Genomic DNA, 17,477 nt, shown 5'->3' on the forward strand with positions numbered 1-17,477 from the left:
AAACATCTGGGGACCCCAGGTTGACAACCACTGCCTTAAACCATATACAGTGAATCTGGAACAGTTGTGTGTGCATAACTTTGGATTACACATTCATAACTGTGATACAGGATTCTGGCATTTAATATAAACTGGAATTTAGTATAAACTGGAACAGCCTAATTCCAAACCCTTTTGGCAATTTTTGATTTAGTATTACATTTTTAATTATTGATATCTCCAATTGGTCACGACCCATGGATTTCAGTGGGTCTACTTTAACCTTGACTAGGCTTGGACCCAATCCACTGCATCTTCTTTAACAATCAACTGTCAGTCAGAAAATTCCTGATTCAAATCCCACTTGTTCCACAAGCATTCTATAGACCTGCTAAGCTCTCAGCTCCCAGCTATTTATCAGTAATTCAGGGATAAAAATATCAGTGTCACTCTAAGGTTTGTTGTAATGGTGACTGATTAATGATTAGATATGATATCGTTAGAACATCATATGGTATTATATTAATCCTGATAATTATTAGACTGCAGGGAATTAATGGATATGATCCTGTTTCCTTCACACCAAAAGCTCATTATGCCATGCCGTAAGGTCTTCATAGTCCTATTTTATCTGCATTTCACAGTCTACCAGATGTTACTGGATGGGGTTTTGGACCATCAATGATCCAGGCTCTGTCCAAGAATCTAGGAATGAGGGACATATCAACAAATAATGTGACACGTGTCAAATAGTGTCACTTTTTGTAATCGTGTTATTGCCATCTTACTAAGGCAATTTCATTCATGTGATTTATCAATCCATTTGAAATTATTGTCAGAGTACCTATCACCACTGTGTAATAGTGATAATAATAACAACTAGATAATATTATGTTGTCACCATCAGTTTCACAGTCTACTAAGTGTTAAGGAGTGGAGCTTTGGAACATCAATTATTCAGATTCTGTTCAAGAATCTCCAAGTGTTTTGTAGATGTGTTATTGTGAGTCTGTCTATGGTGATATCATTCAGATGTTTTGTCAGTCCATTTGGAATTGCTCCCAGAGCACCTATCATTATGAGATTCACAGTTATTTTCCCCCCAGACAGGATAAATTTAGATTTGTAGGTTTCAGTATTTCATAATCATTTCCCTCTTTTTTTGGCTTACATTCTGTTGTCCCCTGCAGTTGTCGTATCTATAATCCAAACTTTATTTTTCTCAACCACCGTTATTTCTGGCATATTATGTACTAATTGTTTATCAGTTTGAATCTCAAGATTTTTTACACCATCTTTTTTGGCCAGCTTTTTCAGGCTTAAGTTCTTTGTAGATGACAAATCCTATTTTTGACATACTCTCAATGGATATAAAGTCAGAAACTGCTAATGATATATTGTTGAAATTGGAGATATTTCTTAATTTCTGTGTTGCTTCCCACTTGCAGGAAATGCCTTACAACAACAACACCACCACCATATAACAAGTGAAAATTGTAAATAAATATTAGAAACTGTAAAGAAATTTAAGAACATTGTTAGTTGTGTCATACCTATCCCCGACCCTTTTCCAATTCTTTCCTTACTCTTAGTCAAATCAGATGCAGTGGTGGCTAGTGCTTTCAATGTCAGTGGTAATAAATCTGTTCCAGTCGTTAGTATGATATCCACAAAAAAACAACCAAGGTGCTTTGCCTCAAATAGGTTCAGAACTGTGGAGAGTTCCTTTAGAGTTCTTGACACACCACAAATAAGATGTAGGGAAAAATAAAGTGCCAGAAGTGACCTTGTATAAATGTGGTAGGAATGTAATTCTTCATGAAATTCATTCTCAAAGGAAGCAACAAGTAATTCTACCCAGTTTTTAATGTACCTTTGAGACAGAGTCTTCAAAGACTGTGCAGTTTTCAAAGATTATTAACAGCACATGATATATGCTACATAAAAATCCTATCTGGGATTTTTTTTGGGGGGGGGGGGGAGATTTTCTGCATAGCAAATAGCAATCTTTTGCAAAGAAAATGATTTTTCTGCACAAAATGTTATTTTGTTCACAAAAAATGTTTGCTGTGCGCACACTCACACAATCACAAACAAGTGCAAATTCCGTGCAGAATATGTGTTAACTTGCAAAGGTTCTCATCTGTTCTGAGGCACATTCACACTATGTGATTATAGTGCTATTGTTCCACTATGATGGTTTATCCCATGGAATCCTGGGATTGGCAGTTTAGACAGGGCTACTTTAGAACTCTCCATCAGAGCATGACAGTGCCTCGCTGAATTACAAATCCAAAGATTCCATGGGATGGAAAGATGGTAGATAAAGTGGAATAATGGTGCTGTAATTGTGTGGGGTCAATGCGTCCCAAGTTTTTTTCTTTCTGGAGCTTCCTGATGTAAGATAATCATGTCTTTCAACCATTTTTCAAATATTTTTGCCTATTTTCCCATCCCTAATAAAGAGCTTTTATTATGAACTGCCAGGGAAAAACAGGGGAATCAGGGAGAAAAACAGCAAGGAGGATAATTTGCCTGGGGCTGCTCACCAGGGCAATGACAGTAGACTGGGATAACATATTTTGAGATTTCATGATAATGGAATCAACCAGCCTTGTTCTTTTACCTCCTAATTTTGTAATATAGTTGTCCTATTAAAGCTCTGTGAAAGAGACTGGAATTGTGCATGGAGAATAGCTAGCTACAAGGATCTGGGAAGATCTGACTGTTCCTATTACACTTGATCAAATACAACTGTCAGCAGCTTTGGCAGAGATCACCTCTGATGAAGGAAAGGAAAGAACTACATTACAGGAGGGTTCAAAGGCAAAGAACGCCCAGCGCAATCTGCAATTAAACGGGAGCTGCTATTGTTCTGCTTTGTGACGGGGAATAGAGCTTTGCGCTTGCTGCTCTGCTTGCCTTTAATGAGGACTTCCTAAATCAGCCCAACTATTCCCTCTCTGAAACCGACTCTATTCAGCATAATTTAGATAATGCATAGATATGTACATAGCTTTATTTCCAGTTGTGTTCATTTCTTTTCCCCACTGATTTTCTAGATTGCTCCTCTCTCTCGCTCTTTCTCTCTCTCTTCAAATCAGTGGCATTTCAGAACTTAGTGTTGGGAAGTAGAAGTGACTAAGTAATTGGTGGAGGTGATTTTAAAAGGTACAAAACTTCTGAAAATTAAAAGGTTTGGGCAGATTGGGTCAAACTCTCAGCTGGCTTAATTTGGAAGAGCTTTTACGCATTGTGAATAGATTCATTCTGGATATGGATCGTGCTGTTTTTAAAAAATAGAACTGGCTTTCTGGCCCACTGTGCCAAATGAATAAAACAGACCACTCCATACTGAAAGTGGAGTGGATTTCTTCGTGTGCTCAACACTCATTTATGTATTATAGAGGATGTTCAGAACTAACTTGCACATGTGTTCCTTAGGTTTTAATGGAACCAGTGACTTCTTCTCTTAAAGGATTTCATCATAGCTGAAAGTGTATCACAGATCCTGTCTCAGTAATCCTTACTGTTATATTTGTAAAAGGCTAAATTATTAATATTTCAATATTTTAATATTTAGAATTAAATGGACCTTTAAAATCTATTTTAGAAGCTGTTAAAATTATTTGCAATTACAGTACATATTTCCTTTCCTTTTCCTCAGAATTTATTTTTAAAATTGTTATTTAAGTAATTTAAATGACGTACATGGTACATGTTCTTGCCTATAATACAAAACAGTCTTGTCCCATCTACCTTGACATTGTCTCAACATTCAAAACAGAATACGAACCAGCAGCTGAACCATGTAATATTCCTCTGTCATTTAATGAGGCCACCAGCTGTAATTATAAATGTAACAAAGTTATAGTTGCACTACAAAGGAGTAAAATCATCTTTAAGTTACCATTTTAAAGTACTGCAGTGATACATTTGTTACTGAGGGAAAAATTCCTTCGCAAATGCAGAAGGAAATAGTAGCAAACCTTCTCAACAATTCAAAAAGTCATGGAATACCCAAAGTCAAACTCCAGATCTTCTGAGTTAAAGTCCAACATGCAAACATTTTCCCTTTTATAACACCCAAAAAGATTTTGCAGACTGTATATGCTGTCTTCAGCATGTTGCCAAAGAATAAGATACATATAGTGAAGACATACACAGCTTTACATGAAATGTGCACTAGGGAATATTTCAATTGCGCATTGGTACATTTTTAAAATCTCAGGTTCTTCTCATCCTTTTTATGAGGGTATTTGCTGATTTTGGCAAATCCTTACCACAAGCAAAAACAAGCATACTCTTACCTATCTCTAATGAGCATTTACCTTCACTTCAATGGCATTGTTATTTCGCTGTATACCTTATATTAGTTCGCAATAACAAGTAAAAGTAAAGAAAAGGCTTTTCCTTGGGCAGTGACTTGAAACATCTCAAAGTTCACAATAATCCCTGTGGATTTGTTCAATTTAGTTTTCAGATGACATTGTTGACATTGGGTGAAGCATTTATTGCAACAAAGAAATGTTTGGTAACATTGTGTAGTTTGGGAAACTCACTACACTCACACACTCTAAACTCTTTTGACCTTGCACAGTAATTGCTTAACAGAGTTGGATCATTAGTCTGATATCTCACAGCTTTTGTAAATCCCTCAAAGATAGGCTTGGTTCCCTTTCTCTGACCTCAAGGCCTATATCCTTGATGCATGGTGATAGCAATACCAAAAAAGCCTAAACATTATTTGTATGCTGGACATCCTTTTTCATCAGATTCTCTCACTGTTGGACTTCAGCATCAGCAAGACTTTTGGATAACCTCTGGGGGACTACACTGTTGGTATCTGTGTATTCAGTTTGGAACTACTTGCCAGTTTGTTTCTCCTAGATCAATTTTTCTTTAGGAGCAGGCACCAGTAAGTTACTTACTACCTTAAAAATTTCACAGTACATGAATTTAGCATCACTTTAAAGTTTACTAAGTACAGTGGAGTCTCACTTATCCAACATAAACAGGCCGGCAGAATGTTGGATAAGCGAATATGTTGGATAATAAGGAGGGATTAAGGAAAAGCCTATTAAACATCAAATTAGGTTATGATTTTACAAATTAAGCACCAAAACATCATATTATACAACAAATTTGACAGAAAAAGTAGTTCAATACGCAGTAATGTTATGTTGTAATTACTGTATTTACGAATTTAGCACCAAAATATCATGATGTATTGAAAACATTGACTACAGAAATGCGTTGGATAATCCAGGACGTTGGATAAGTGAATGTTGGATAAGTGAGACTCTACTGTATGTAGCTGCAAATGCTACCTACCTGCATCCCAATCGCCAGAGGAACAGACTTCCATCAATTGCAGCAGCTGTTTCCTAGTCAGTTAATATTGGGAAACTTTCATGATCTTTATGAGACCCCTAAACTAGACTACATAGGAATTGTGAATATGTAACAGTCATGAGTGCATTAATCTGGGTTACACATTCATAACTAACATTGAGAATTCTGTCTATGTTGTTGTTGTTATTATTATTATTATTATGAATTTCAGGAATTTTTGTGAAGATATAAAAAAATTAAATCCTTAACAGATAGTAGCATAAATGTTTTTATACATGAACGGATTTTTATCCCTACAACATTCATTCAAATAACCCCCAAAATATATTCAAACAAAGAAAATAGGAAAAGTGACCATTCTGAAGCTGTGGAAAAGTCAGCATGGCAACTAGGAGTTATAGTTCAAAAAAGGTACTTCTCCTACTCTGGACAAAACCTATCATAGTCAGAATGCAGAGATGGCATCAAAGTCTTTCCCATGCTCCCTGTTTTGATAATTACATTAAATTAAGATGTTAACAGAATCCGTAACAGAACTTCATGTTGATATTTTGAGCAGCAGACATTATCCTTTTGGACTGAGAATATTATGTATGCTGACCCAAGGCACCCAAACTAAGGCTTGATCTACACTGCCATATAATCCAGTTTCAGAATGCAGATTAATTGCATTGAACTGTATTATATGAGTCTACACTTACATATAATCCAGTTCAATTCAGTTAATCCGGATTATACGGAAGTTTAGATCCATCCTTAGCGAGAGAGAGAGAGAGATCAGTTTTACTTTTTATCTTTGAATTTTAAAAATTTCAAGTTCCTGCTCATTTTTTAAAATTCTTTGAAAGCAAGCTGAAACAAATGTCTCAGTTATGTTGTATCTGCAGTCTGTAATATAGGTACTAAAGGTGAGGAGCCTTTTGCGGGGAAAGACATTAGATCTAAGATAATAGAGCTACTAGATAACTAAATGAAACACATTTGGGGTAGTCATGTTGGTCATACAGGGAAAAATCCGCATATACAAAAATGCCCCCCCCCCAAAAAATACCAATTTTCAAAGGCCCACTGGCTTCTTCTTCCAAAGATATCAAAAAATCTTACAGAAGAAGAAGAAATGATGATCACAGACCTACATTTGAATCAGATGTTGTTTCTGCTGTTGCTCAGTTGGATTGGAGGGATCTCAATACATGCATAGGACAGCCCTCTTGCTGCCCATATGGGGACTGAGGCAAAGGACACTAAAATTTAAACTATTAAAAACAGAACATTACAGTGGTTGGGATCCAGGATGCTTCGGTCTTTTGTGAAGCCACAGTCCCCTTTTTAGAAAGAGAACATTGGATTTCTCAAGTGGTTTCTATACTGCTTTATATCTGAAAATAAAGGGATATAAATTCAACTTATAAGAATTCAGAATTCAAAAGACCTGGGGCTGAATGGACTATATGCCAGTTTCAGTTTCTTCTACATCTGGATTCTGTTCAGTCTTTAAATCAATGTTCCACCAGGTTATGAAGAAAAGATCCTTATTGACGCCCACCAAAGTGAAATCCCCACCCTTTCCTAGTCAACACTCAAAACAATCACTTTTGACTGGAAACAATATTTGAAGCTGATTATCTTGATTCAAAAGTGTCAGTGTGGTCTTCTACTCAAACCAATGGAGTCAGCCCATCTGAAATCCTATTTATACATATTTATCAATGGGTGATGAAAATTTCATCTAGAACTGTGATTAGTACTGCTTCAGACACTCCTTCCCAAATTTATTAATCCAGGAAGGAGTGTTTGGGGTGGGAGACTGTCAGAGAACACCTGTATTCCTTTTTGCAGGCCTTTGCACGCTCTTCTTTTCATCATGCATTCGCAATGTTTTATCTTTAATTTGCTTTTAATTATGCCTTTGCTGTGTTTCATCTTGTGAGTCCCATGCCAGAGTCTCTTGCCAGGCCCAATTTCCCATCTGCTTATGACAGTAAATTCAGTGGGGATGAGAAAGAAAATTGCCTGGCCAAGTTCAGGCATGAAGCTCTGCTGTTGAGGTAGACAAAACCTGTTCTGTCCCCATTATCTACAAGGCTTTTCTGTGCACACAAATCACATGTAGTTGGAACAAATCACTTCCTTCTGTGTGTTTAAATTACATTTGCAAAAATGCAAGGCAATATGGGCAAGTAGTGTAAACAACGTAAGCATCCACCTTTATGTTATCATTCATGAGAGATGCGGTTTTGCACTGGGCTAGAAGGCAAGACAATAGAGCAACAAAACAGACTAGGGTCGCATCTCTGCTCACAAGCTGGGCAGGAATTTAACATTCACCTTTCTTCTGTTGAGTGTTTTGTTTCACTTTAGATCCACAATAGGACAGAATTCACAAGGTTTAATATGTTTCCCAGGCATGTAGCGGGGGGGGGGGGGGGCTTGAGGGGCTTCAGCCCCCCCCAAATTCTCAAGGTGGTCTGCGAGAAGGCCTTACATTTATTATTTAAACTGTTATGTTTATTCATATCATGATCTGATCACCATGCTCAATATATCCATATGCATGGGGGTATTGGGATAACGATACAAAAGATTTGCTAGGGTAGATCCTCTCCCACTCAGACTCAGCCCCCTCCCCCGAACCAAGATCCCAGCTTCTCCCGAAACAAAATCCTGGCTACAGGCCTGATGTTTCCCCATGTCCAGCTATGGTGGGCCATGGGGAAACTGGAATATTTCTCAATCTGGTATATCCAGATCCATCTGTCATGCACTTTAATTCCAGCATTCTCTCCAGCTGCCTGTCAGAGAATCATTGACGGCCATCGAATCAAATTCTTGCCAATGCAAGGAATATTAGCCAAGGCACCCCTGAAAGGTGGATATCCCATCACAGTTTAAAGGCCTCCCGAAAACAGAGACTACAGCACGCTCCAAAGAAGTCCATTCCACTGTTGGATTGCTCTTACCATCAGTCAGTTGTTCTAACATTTTAGAAGGGTAATAACAAGCACTTAGCAAAAGAGTAATAACGAGCACTTAGGGGACTTAATCTAGAACTTTAACTAGTTCTATGAGACAAAGACAGTTACTCAGCTTGTAGAGATTGGAGAGATCTATTATTGCAAAACTATAAGTCAAACCTTGATGTTATTTATGATTCAAATATTGTAATGACTTATTTATTCCCACTTGACTTCAGCCGAAGGTTTATTGACCATAAGAAAAGCTACTGACTGACTGACTAACATTTTAGTAGAGCCTTTTTTTTCAATCCATAGATTCAACCAAAAATAACTTTGAGAAATTATTTTTCTCTGAGCCTAACTAGGCCTTCTCTCAATGCCACCACAGTTTCTGGCACTATAGCCAGTACAGTCCCTTCCTCACTGTCCTTGTGTTGGCAGGCAAATACTTTTTAAAAATCTGCCATGCTTTTAGAATGGAAGATTTTTTAAAGAAAAGGCTTTAGAATATGCTGTATTGTTTGAATTGTTGAATGAATTGTTTTTTAAAAACTGCTTTGTTCTTTTAAAGTGTATTTTAAAAAAGTGTTATAGTACTGTGCATAGTTTAATTATATTTTGGTATTGACTATTTTTTTGTTTTCAGCTAGATTGCACATGTTTTAAATGGTAAATCATTTTATCCAATTCTGGGGGAAAGGTGGGATGAATAAAGATGATGATGATGATGATTTCTCCGACACATTGTAGTGGTGTCTACCACATGGAAAACACAGCACAAATAGGCAATATTTTCTGTTAGCAAATTCTAAACATTGCTGCTTCTGTCCAAACACTGATTACTTCTGCTTTGAAACCTGACAGTCTGGCCACAGAAAGCAGAACAAATTGACATTACACACATACATACACAGTGCAATTCCCTACAGGTTAGGAGTGGGAGAGAGTGATATTCTCCCAGTCATTAAACTCTGTCCATGAACAAGAAGAGGTAAACTGGATATTTAAGTCTTCTCTGCTCCTCTTTAATCTAAACATTTACATCTAGAGACAAAATCTTGCAAGTGCCAAGAATTACTCATGACTATCCCAACATCTATTTTGGTTCTCCATATACAGTCTTCTGCCACATGCAAAAGCAAAAGACCCATTTTTTAAAAAAAAAATCCTTATTCTTTAATGGGAATTTTGGTTCATTCTTACCATGTTTGTGGTGTCAGATTTTTTTCCCTTTAGAGTAGTATCTCATGTAGTTATTTGTTTATTTTTGAAGTATCTTTAATGATTTTCTCACATGAGTAGTGAATTGCTCAAGAGCAGACAGGAGGAGGATACCTCTCTATGGGGAGTTTTCAGAATGGCCTTCGAGGTAGATGGTTTATGTAGCTTACAAGCCCTGAGGTAAGGGAACAGGAAAACAGATTAAGAGACGCAGCAATCTTCCCCAAGATACTTACAGATAAACACAGCCTTGGGCGTTTAGAGAACTGGATGTACTACACCTTAAAAGAGGTTACTGAAAAGCATGGCTGTTTTACCTTAAAGTATGCAGCTGAAGGCATGCTGTTCTTTAATCTTGCCGCTTCTCAGCAACACACACACCTGAGAACATGTCCCCGTCTTTAGAAAAAGTTATCCGTAGCTGGGAAACAATCTAGGCAGTGCTTTAAAAAAAATGACTCTATTCTCTTCCCCTCCTACCCCAATGCTGAAATTGTTTTGGATTGAAGCCAAACACACCTGCAACATGTGAGGGTTACACAGAGAACAGAAAATGCCTACATAATGTTTCTGGAAAAATGGGATGATATAATCCATCCCCACAGTTTTTGTTCCAAAGGGCAGTATTTCTTATGCTTAGAAGATGAGTAAAATGGAATGTGCATCTCTTTCATCTTATAGGGAATACTGGAAAACAATGTTCATAATTAAATATATTATAAGTTATGTGTAATCTTTTTGATGCCTCGCCCTGGGGAGGCCTGTTTTCAAATCTCCAATAAGCCATTATATTTCATCCTAACCTGCTCCACAAAGTTGTGGTGAGGATAAAATGGAAGGATAGCTTCATATGGTGCTTTGAGGGGAAAAAATCTGGCTCGCAAAACAACTCTCCATTATTGTAATAATACAGAGACTGTTTTGAATCTACGATCACAAACAATCACAACTATGTAGGCGATCCCTCATAGGCCGAGGATGATTGCCCTCCAGTTGTGCGGTCTTGGGGGTGGGTCCACAGGTGGCTGAAGAGACCTATTCTTGATCTGCATGTTCTCCCGCAATGAGGACATTGGTTTCCAGGTGGAAGGCGGTCCCGGTCAGGGTTGACTTGATGCTCCTTCCTCTTGGTACGTTTCTCCCTTAAGCCCTCCATTCGTGCCTCTTTGAACGCAGCACTGCTGTTCACAGCTGACCTCCAATTAGAGCGCTCAAGGGCCAGGGCTTCCCAGTTCTCAGTGTCTATGCCACAGTTTTTAAGGTTGGCCTTAAGCCCATCTGTCGCACCTTAGAATAGTTCACCTTGCTGTTGACACCAAGTCACACACAGAAGATAGTCTTTTGTAATTTTATTGAGCAAAAGCACACACACACACACACACACACACACACACACACACACATATATATAGAGTCAGTAAATCCAATAATCCATAGGCAAAACAAGAGTCCAATTCCCAAAGAAACAAAGGTCCATAGGTTACAAAGATCCAGAAACAGGAGAATTTCCAAGGCAGGAAGACATAAACATCCACACTGATAAAGCGAGAATTTACTTTGACAAAGATCTGTCTCTCAACACACAGTTTTAAAAGCAACCCTCTTTCCTTCAGAGGCCTCCCATTTTCCAGCCAATCTCAAACTATGGCGAGGCTGAGACATTCCTTTCCATTGCAAGCGATCTGCTCTAGATAGTGATGGCGCTCCTTCAAGGCCAGCCACCTCATTATCTTGCACCTGAACTGGGACCTGAGACATCTCCAGCTCATTATTTCCCATGGGAATGTCATCCTGGCTGTTATCTATGACAGGCTGGTTCAAGAGTTCATCCACAAGCTGCATTTCTTGAGCCTGTATATTTCCCATCCCCATGCCATCATCCTGAAATTCATCCTGCATCCCATCATTTGGCTCTTGCATCTGAAACCCAGAATCCCCTTCATCTTCACTCTGGCTCTGCAAGCTATGCTGTTGCTGAGTCACAACACCATCTTTAAATCTCTTTTCCTGCCCACCAACATTCTGTCTTCCGTTCTTGAGTTCGGAGTAGAGTAACTGCTTTGGGAGACGGTGATCAGGCATTTGGACAATGTGGCCAGTCCAGCAGAGTTGATGGTGTAGGAGCATTTATTTATTATTTTATTTACAGCATTTATATTCCGCCCTTCTCACCCCGAAGGGGACTCAGGGCGGATCGCATTGCACACATAAAGGCAAACATTCAATGCCATAACATAGAACAGAGACAGAGACAAGACGCAGGCACGGGCTGGCCTTGAACTCATGACCTCTTGGTCAGAGTGATTTGTTGCAGCTGGCTTGCTATCCAGCCTGCGCCACAGCCTGGCATCGCTTCAGTGTTGGTGGTCTTTGCTTCTTTAAGCACGCTGACATTTGTCCGCCTGTTTTCCCAAGAGATTTGCAGGATTTTTCTGAGGCAACGCTGATGGAAACGCTTCAGGAGTTGAGTGTGAGGTCTGTAGACTGTCCACGTGTCACAGCCGTAGAGTAGGGTTGGGAGGACAACGGCTTTATAAACAAGCACCTTGGTATCTCTACGGATGTCCTGATCATCAAACACTCTCTGCTTCATTCAGAAAAATGCTGCACTCGCAAAGCTCAAGCGGTGTTGTATTTCAATATCGATGTTGACTTTTGTGGAGAGGTGGCTGCCAAGGTAGTGGAAATGGTCAACGTTTTCTAATGTTACACCATTAAGTTGTATTCCTGGCTTTGCAGAGGGGTTAGCTGGTGCCTGTTGGAAGAGCACTTTGGTTTTCTCAATGTTCAATGAAAGGCCGGGCTTCTCGTATGCTTCTGCAAAGGTGTTTAGAGTGGCTTGTAGGTCTTCTTCAGAATGCGCACAGACTATGTTGTCATCGGCATATTGGAGTTCTATAATAGATGTTGTGGTGACCTTGGTTTTGGCTTTTAGTATGCTGAGGTTAAATAGCTTGCCATCTGTCTGATACATGATTTCCACTCCGGTGGGAAGCTTCCCAGCAACAAGGTGAAGTATCATAGCGATGAAGATGGTAAATAAGGTAGGGGCAATAACACATCCCTGCTTGACACCTGATTCCACCATAAATGGGTCATTTTGGGAGACTCACAACTATGTATCTTGTCTGCTCAATAAACCATTGTTTATTGGATCAAACATTGAAACACAAGGCTGATGCAGAAAACAGTATATTTTAAAAATGTAGTTACGGAACACCATATCATGAATTCCAAATTCTGAAATAGTCCACATTAGGTGGCTGAGACAGTGACACATTTGCTTTCTGATGACTCAGTGTGTGTGTGTGTGTGTGTGTGTGTGTGTGTGTGTGTGTATTCGTGCACAAATTTATTAAGATATTGTATAAAATTAACTTCAGGCTATGTGTATATGAAAAATAAATGAACTTTGTGTTTAGACTTGGGTCCCATTTCCAAGATATAACAGGCATTCTGTAAACAAACAAACAAACAAAAAATTGCAAAGCACTTCTGATCACAAGCATTTCAAACAAGGAATATTCAAACTGTACTGTTTTAGCTCTAAGATCTGCAACAGAAGATCAGTCCTACCACTACCACCACCACCACCACCACAGGCACAGCTGGTGAGGACAGGGGCAAGAGCTTTCTTTGTGTTTGAACCATATACTATTTTACCCCAGGCTCGGCTCAATGCGGGATCTCTAACTGGAGCACCTCTGGCAGGTAGCTAGCTGGTCTGTTTTTGAAGACCTCCAGAGAACTCTAGGCAATTAACTGTATTACCAAGCTGTTCTTGCTGTAAAGATAACATTCTAACATTCAGTTGAAATCTACCCTCTAGTAATTTCAAACCATTAGTCTTGGTTTTTATCTTTGGGGACAGTAAAAAATAAACATGCTCCCTCCTCTCTGCAATAGTCCTTTAGATACTTGAAGAGGGCAATTATGTCGACTTCACACTTCTCTTCACCAAACAGAACGTGCCCAGCTCCTCCAACCTCACCTCATATGTTTTGTTCTCCATACCTCCTATCATCATTGTTGCTCTTCCCCAAAACTGCTCCAACTTGTCTATCTTTCTTAAAATGAGGTGCTCAGAACTGAAGTACTGCAGAGAAAACTCAGTAGATAAGTACATTTCTTCTATCTCATCCCTATTACGCCTGCTCTTTCACCCTAGGAGGAAAGTACGAGGATCAAGAGCCCCTGAATCTTTCCCCTTATGAAAAAAAATGTCAACTATAACCATTCCAACATAGATAATAAGAAAGAGGCTGCTGGCTTCTGCCTCTTACTGATACTCTGAATCCCAAAACAAAATAAAGAATAAAGGAAATTGAGAGATGGTTACTCCCAAAGAAAAAATCTGTTAAAGCAGCTCAGTGTTGCTTTTAAAAAATCTCTTTTCACTCCAACCTTCCCCCTAAAATAGAAGTGCCAGCGCTGCTAGATTAATCACCTGCAAGAGGAAGATCAAAGAACCTAGGAGAAACATTATCACAAGCAGAGAATATCCATGCAGCAAATGTATCCCCCATCACCAATATGTATATTCATCCCTTACTACTATACTTAGATAGATGACCTTTCTTTTCCTAATGTCTAGCTGTTTATATTGCCTCCCCATGGTACTAGATTAGTCCAACTGGTGTATTTTGTCTTCTTCAGCCAGCTCTACCTAGCTTTGAGGCAATTGCTAAATCCTTTTGATGCTTTAAGAGTGGAGGCAGAGTTCTGGTGTGCAAATACATCCACACCCTGCCTTCACAGCACTGTATAAAGGAAGAGAAGTCACAGTGCAAAGTAATATTAAGTTTGAAAGTAAGGATCTCTTTAATCATGCAGATAAACAGGGGCAATGGCAACATCATACTCAGGACTCTTCCTGTCAATCATCAGTGATCTTTCAAAGCAATGCCACAGCCTAGCTTCATCACTTGACTAAAGGGATGTGTAAAACCTGGTGACTCAGGCTTCATATATCTCAGCTTCATGCCCCAAACAGCTTGAAGCCACAGGCAAAAAAAGGGAGCTCTGTGCTGGCTATGTCCTCAGATCTGCAATTTATTCATTAATTAAAATATATTCAAAGGGTGATATAAATCAAAATTGTTTTCAACTGGTTTCAAAATGAAACAAAGTAACGATGGTTTCAAATCACATTAACTAGCCAACAAATTACAAGAGAAATTTAAATCAATGTAGATGTAGCAGTTGGAAGATACAACTAGATCACAAAGACGTTGATAAAAAGCCATATTTTAACAGTGCCGAAAGAAAACCAGAATGAGTTTGGCTTCTAAGCAGATGGTGTTCCATAAGTTTGGTACCAAAACAAAGAAGACCTTTCCTCACATCTACACACAATGTATTGCCCTCAATGATAGAATACAAAAGATGACCTCTACTCAACATGCACTACTATTGGACTGATATATTTATATAGGGAGAAATGCCCAGGCCATTTAGGCTTTAGATCAGGCATGAGTAAACTAAGGCCCGGGGGCTGGATGTAACCCTCTGGGTGCTTACCACAGATCCTCCTTATTTTCCTTGTCCTTTTGGCATAAGGACTTGGTGGCCCTTTATGTCAAAAAGACAAGGGAGGGAGGCACACAGCAGCCGAGAGCCCTCTGGAGCACTCTCAGCCATCGCCTGACTTGCACTCCTCCTGGCATAATGCCAAGAGGACAGCCTGAGGATCAGGAGAGGAGGATCAGGGCAGTTGCTGCCTGTCTTGCCTTTCTCCTAGCATAAGGATGGGGTGAGCGGCCCCGTCCTTATGCCAGAAGAACAACCTGAGGATGACCACTGCCCTGCCCTTTTCTGACCTCCCCACCCAACATGTCCTCAGCCCCCCTCCATCCTGGCCTGGCCCTCCTGGTGGGATGTGCAATGTGGCCCCAAGGCAAAAAAAGTTTCCCCATGCCTGCTTTAGATGTTCTTGCTGCTACCCTGAAATGTGAACTCCCCACTTCCATTTTCCCCCATCACAGGGCAATATCTCCTTAACAAGTCATTCCTAGTTTACCCTGACTCCTCAAAAATGTCAAACTGCAGCTTTCCAAAATTCTGCCACAGCTGCAGTTTATAAATAGAGCCTCGTATCTTCTGTATCAGTGATTCCTTGAATTCTCCCAAATAGGTTTAGCATCTTGGATAACTCCTTTATAGTTTGGAGTAAAATCTGCAGCAGATTCAATGGCTTATTGATATGAAGTCAACTCATTATCGTCAATGGGATCCACAATTGAGCCCTAAACTGCATATTTGTTCATTAAAGTTAAGATCTACTTCTAGCAAAGCATGGACTGTTCATAATAAATGATGCTGCTGGTGGTGGATGTATGAATATTTTACTTAGAGTAGAAAAGAACTGGATATCAGTTTATCTGTTCATCTTTCTGATCTTGGAAGTTAAGCAGGATGCATACACACATTTAATAAGCAACACTTTCATACCTTTTTTTTACTTTGCCATCTTCACCATTCCCAGGGTTTCCTAACCTCACTGATACTTGGATTTTCTTTCTTCTGACTAAGTAGAATTATCTGAATGCTGCATTATTTAATCCTTGACCTCTTCTCTGATTTTTACCTATCTAATGAAGATTGCAAGCCACCCGGGTAGGAAAGATTGACACAGAATACAACTTAAAAATATTTGTAATATTAGTGACCACATTTAACTTGTTTTCTATTTTTTGTTTGATATTTTGTTGTTGTTCTACATGCATTTTCTGTTATTTTGTTTTCCTTTGGCAATTTTCCTCTCCTAGGTTCTGTAATAGTTCTACTTTGTAATTTTCATTGGTAGCATCCAGCAAAAATACTCACCTTGAGAAGGTCACCCTTTCACAGCCTTTTCTATTAGTGAAGTGATTTCCAATACATTTTGCTCTCCTTTCCAATTTGGCCTCATTTCATGGCTTAGGACCTTGTGATTTGTGGCGTTCAAAAGATTCCACTTATTTGACGACCCTGATGTAAACGTTTGCATTGGTCTAATGCTGGAATGGCATTGTGTTTGATGATGTAGCCATCAGAATGCCCCATCCTAAGCAATGGTTTGCTGATGCAGCAAGACAGCTGACTAGGCTGTTAATGACTGTTTATATTGCTTTCAAAGCCCGAGTTCTTAATCAATGATCCCAGCCTCACTGTGCTAGTGAAACAGTGTGGGAGCGACTTCCCCCTGGTAAATCTGAACCTAAACAGAAGGCACACATTAACAGCTGTTTTTCAAAGGCTCAATGTTACAACTGCATTGCAATTCAGTATTTCTTTCACTACTCTTCACCTGTCTTTGGATGAGGGTCTAGCCATTACATGTTAAAAAAGAGGCAGAACTGTTACTAAGTCTTGCAATGGAGAAATATATTCCTGAACACAAGGATTTATAGAAGAGAATAAACTCTTTCCCAGACTACAGCCTCTCACATCTAAATTGCCATTAATGTAGCCTGAATCCTATTGGTAGATCTCCCAATCAAAGGAGGATATAGAACCAATTATTGAGTCAACACGGATGGAAATATCATTGAATCACTGAATTTAATTTAGTTTATTTACTGTATCCACCTTCCTTCCCATGGGGAATTTACCTTAATTGAGATTCTCAATAGGATTTGGGCTTTCCATAGATACAAATCCTGGTTTCAAGTAAACAAAAAGTGCTGTTGTGTGTCTCTAAGTCATTTTCAACTTATGGGGGTTTTTTTGGGCAAGATTCATCTAGAAGGACTTTGCCTTTGCCTTCCTGTGAATGAAAACTAGTAATTACCCCTAAATCCAATCCATGGAGATGATAGGATCTTACTTTTGCTAATATTCTCATCACCAGGGTATTTCTTCTAAAAATATTCCTTTTACTGGGATAGTTTTACTACCACTGAACAATATGTGTAGTGTGCATTTGTAAGCCTGTGTGTGAGACAGATAGAGATTGTGATAAATAAAGGGGAATGGGAGTGTTGA

Source organism: Anolis carolinensis, chromosome 1, assembly GCF_035594765.1.
Source record: "Anolis carolinensis isolate JA03-04 chromosome 1, rAnoCar3.1.pri, whole genome shotgun sequence".
Taxonomy (NCBI): Eukaryota; Metazoa; Chordata; class Lepidosauria; order Squamata; family Dactyloidae; genus Anolis; species Anolis carolinensis.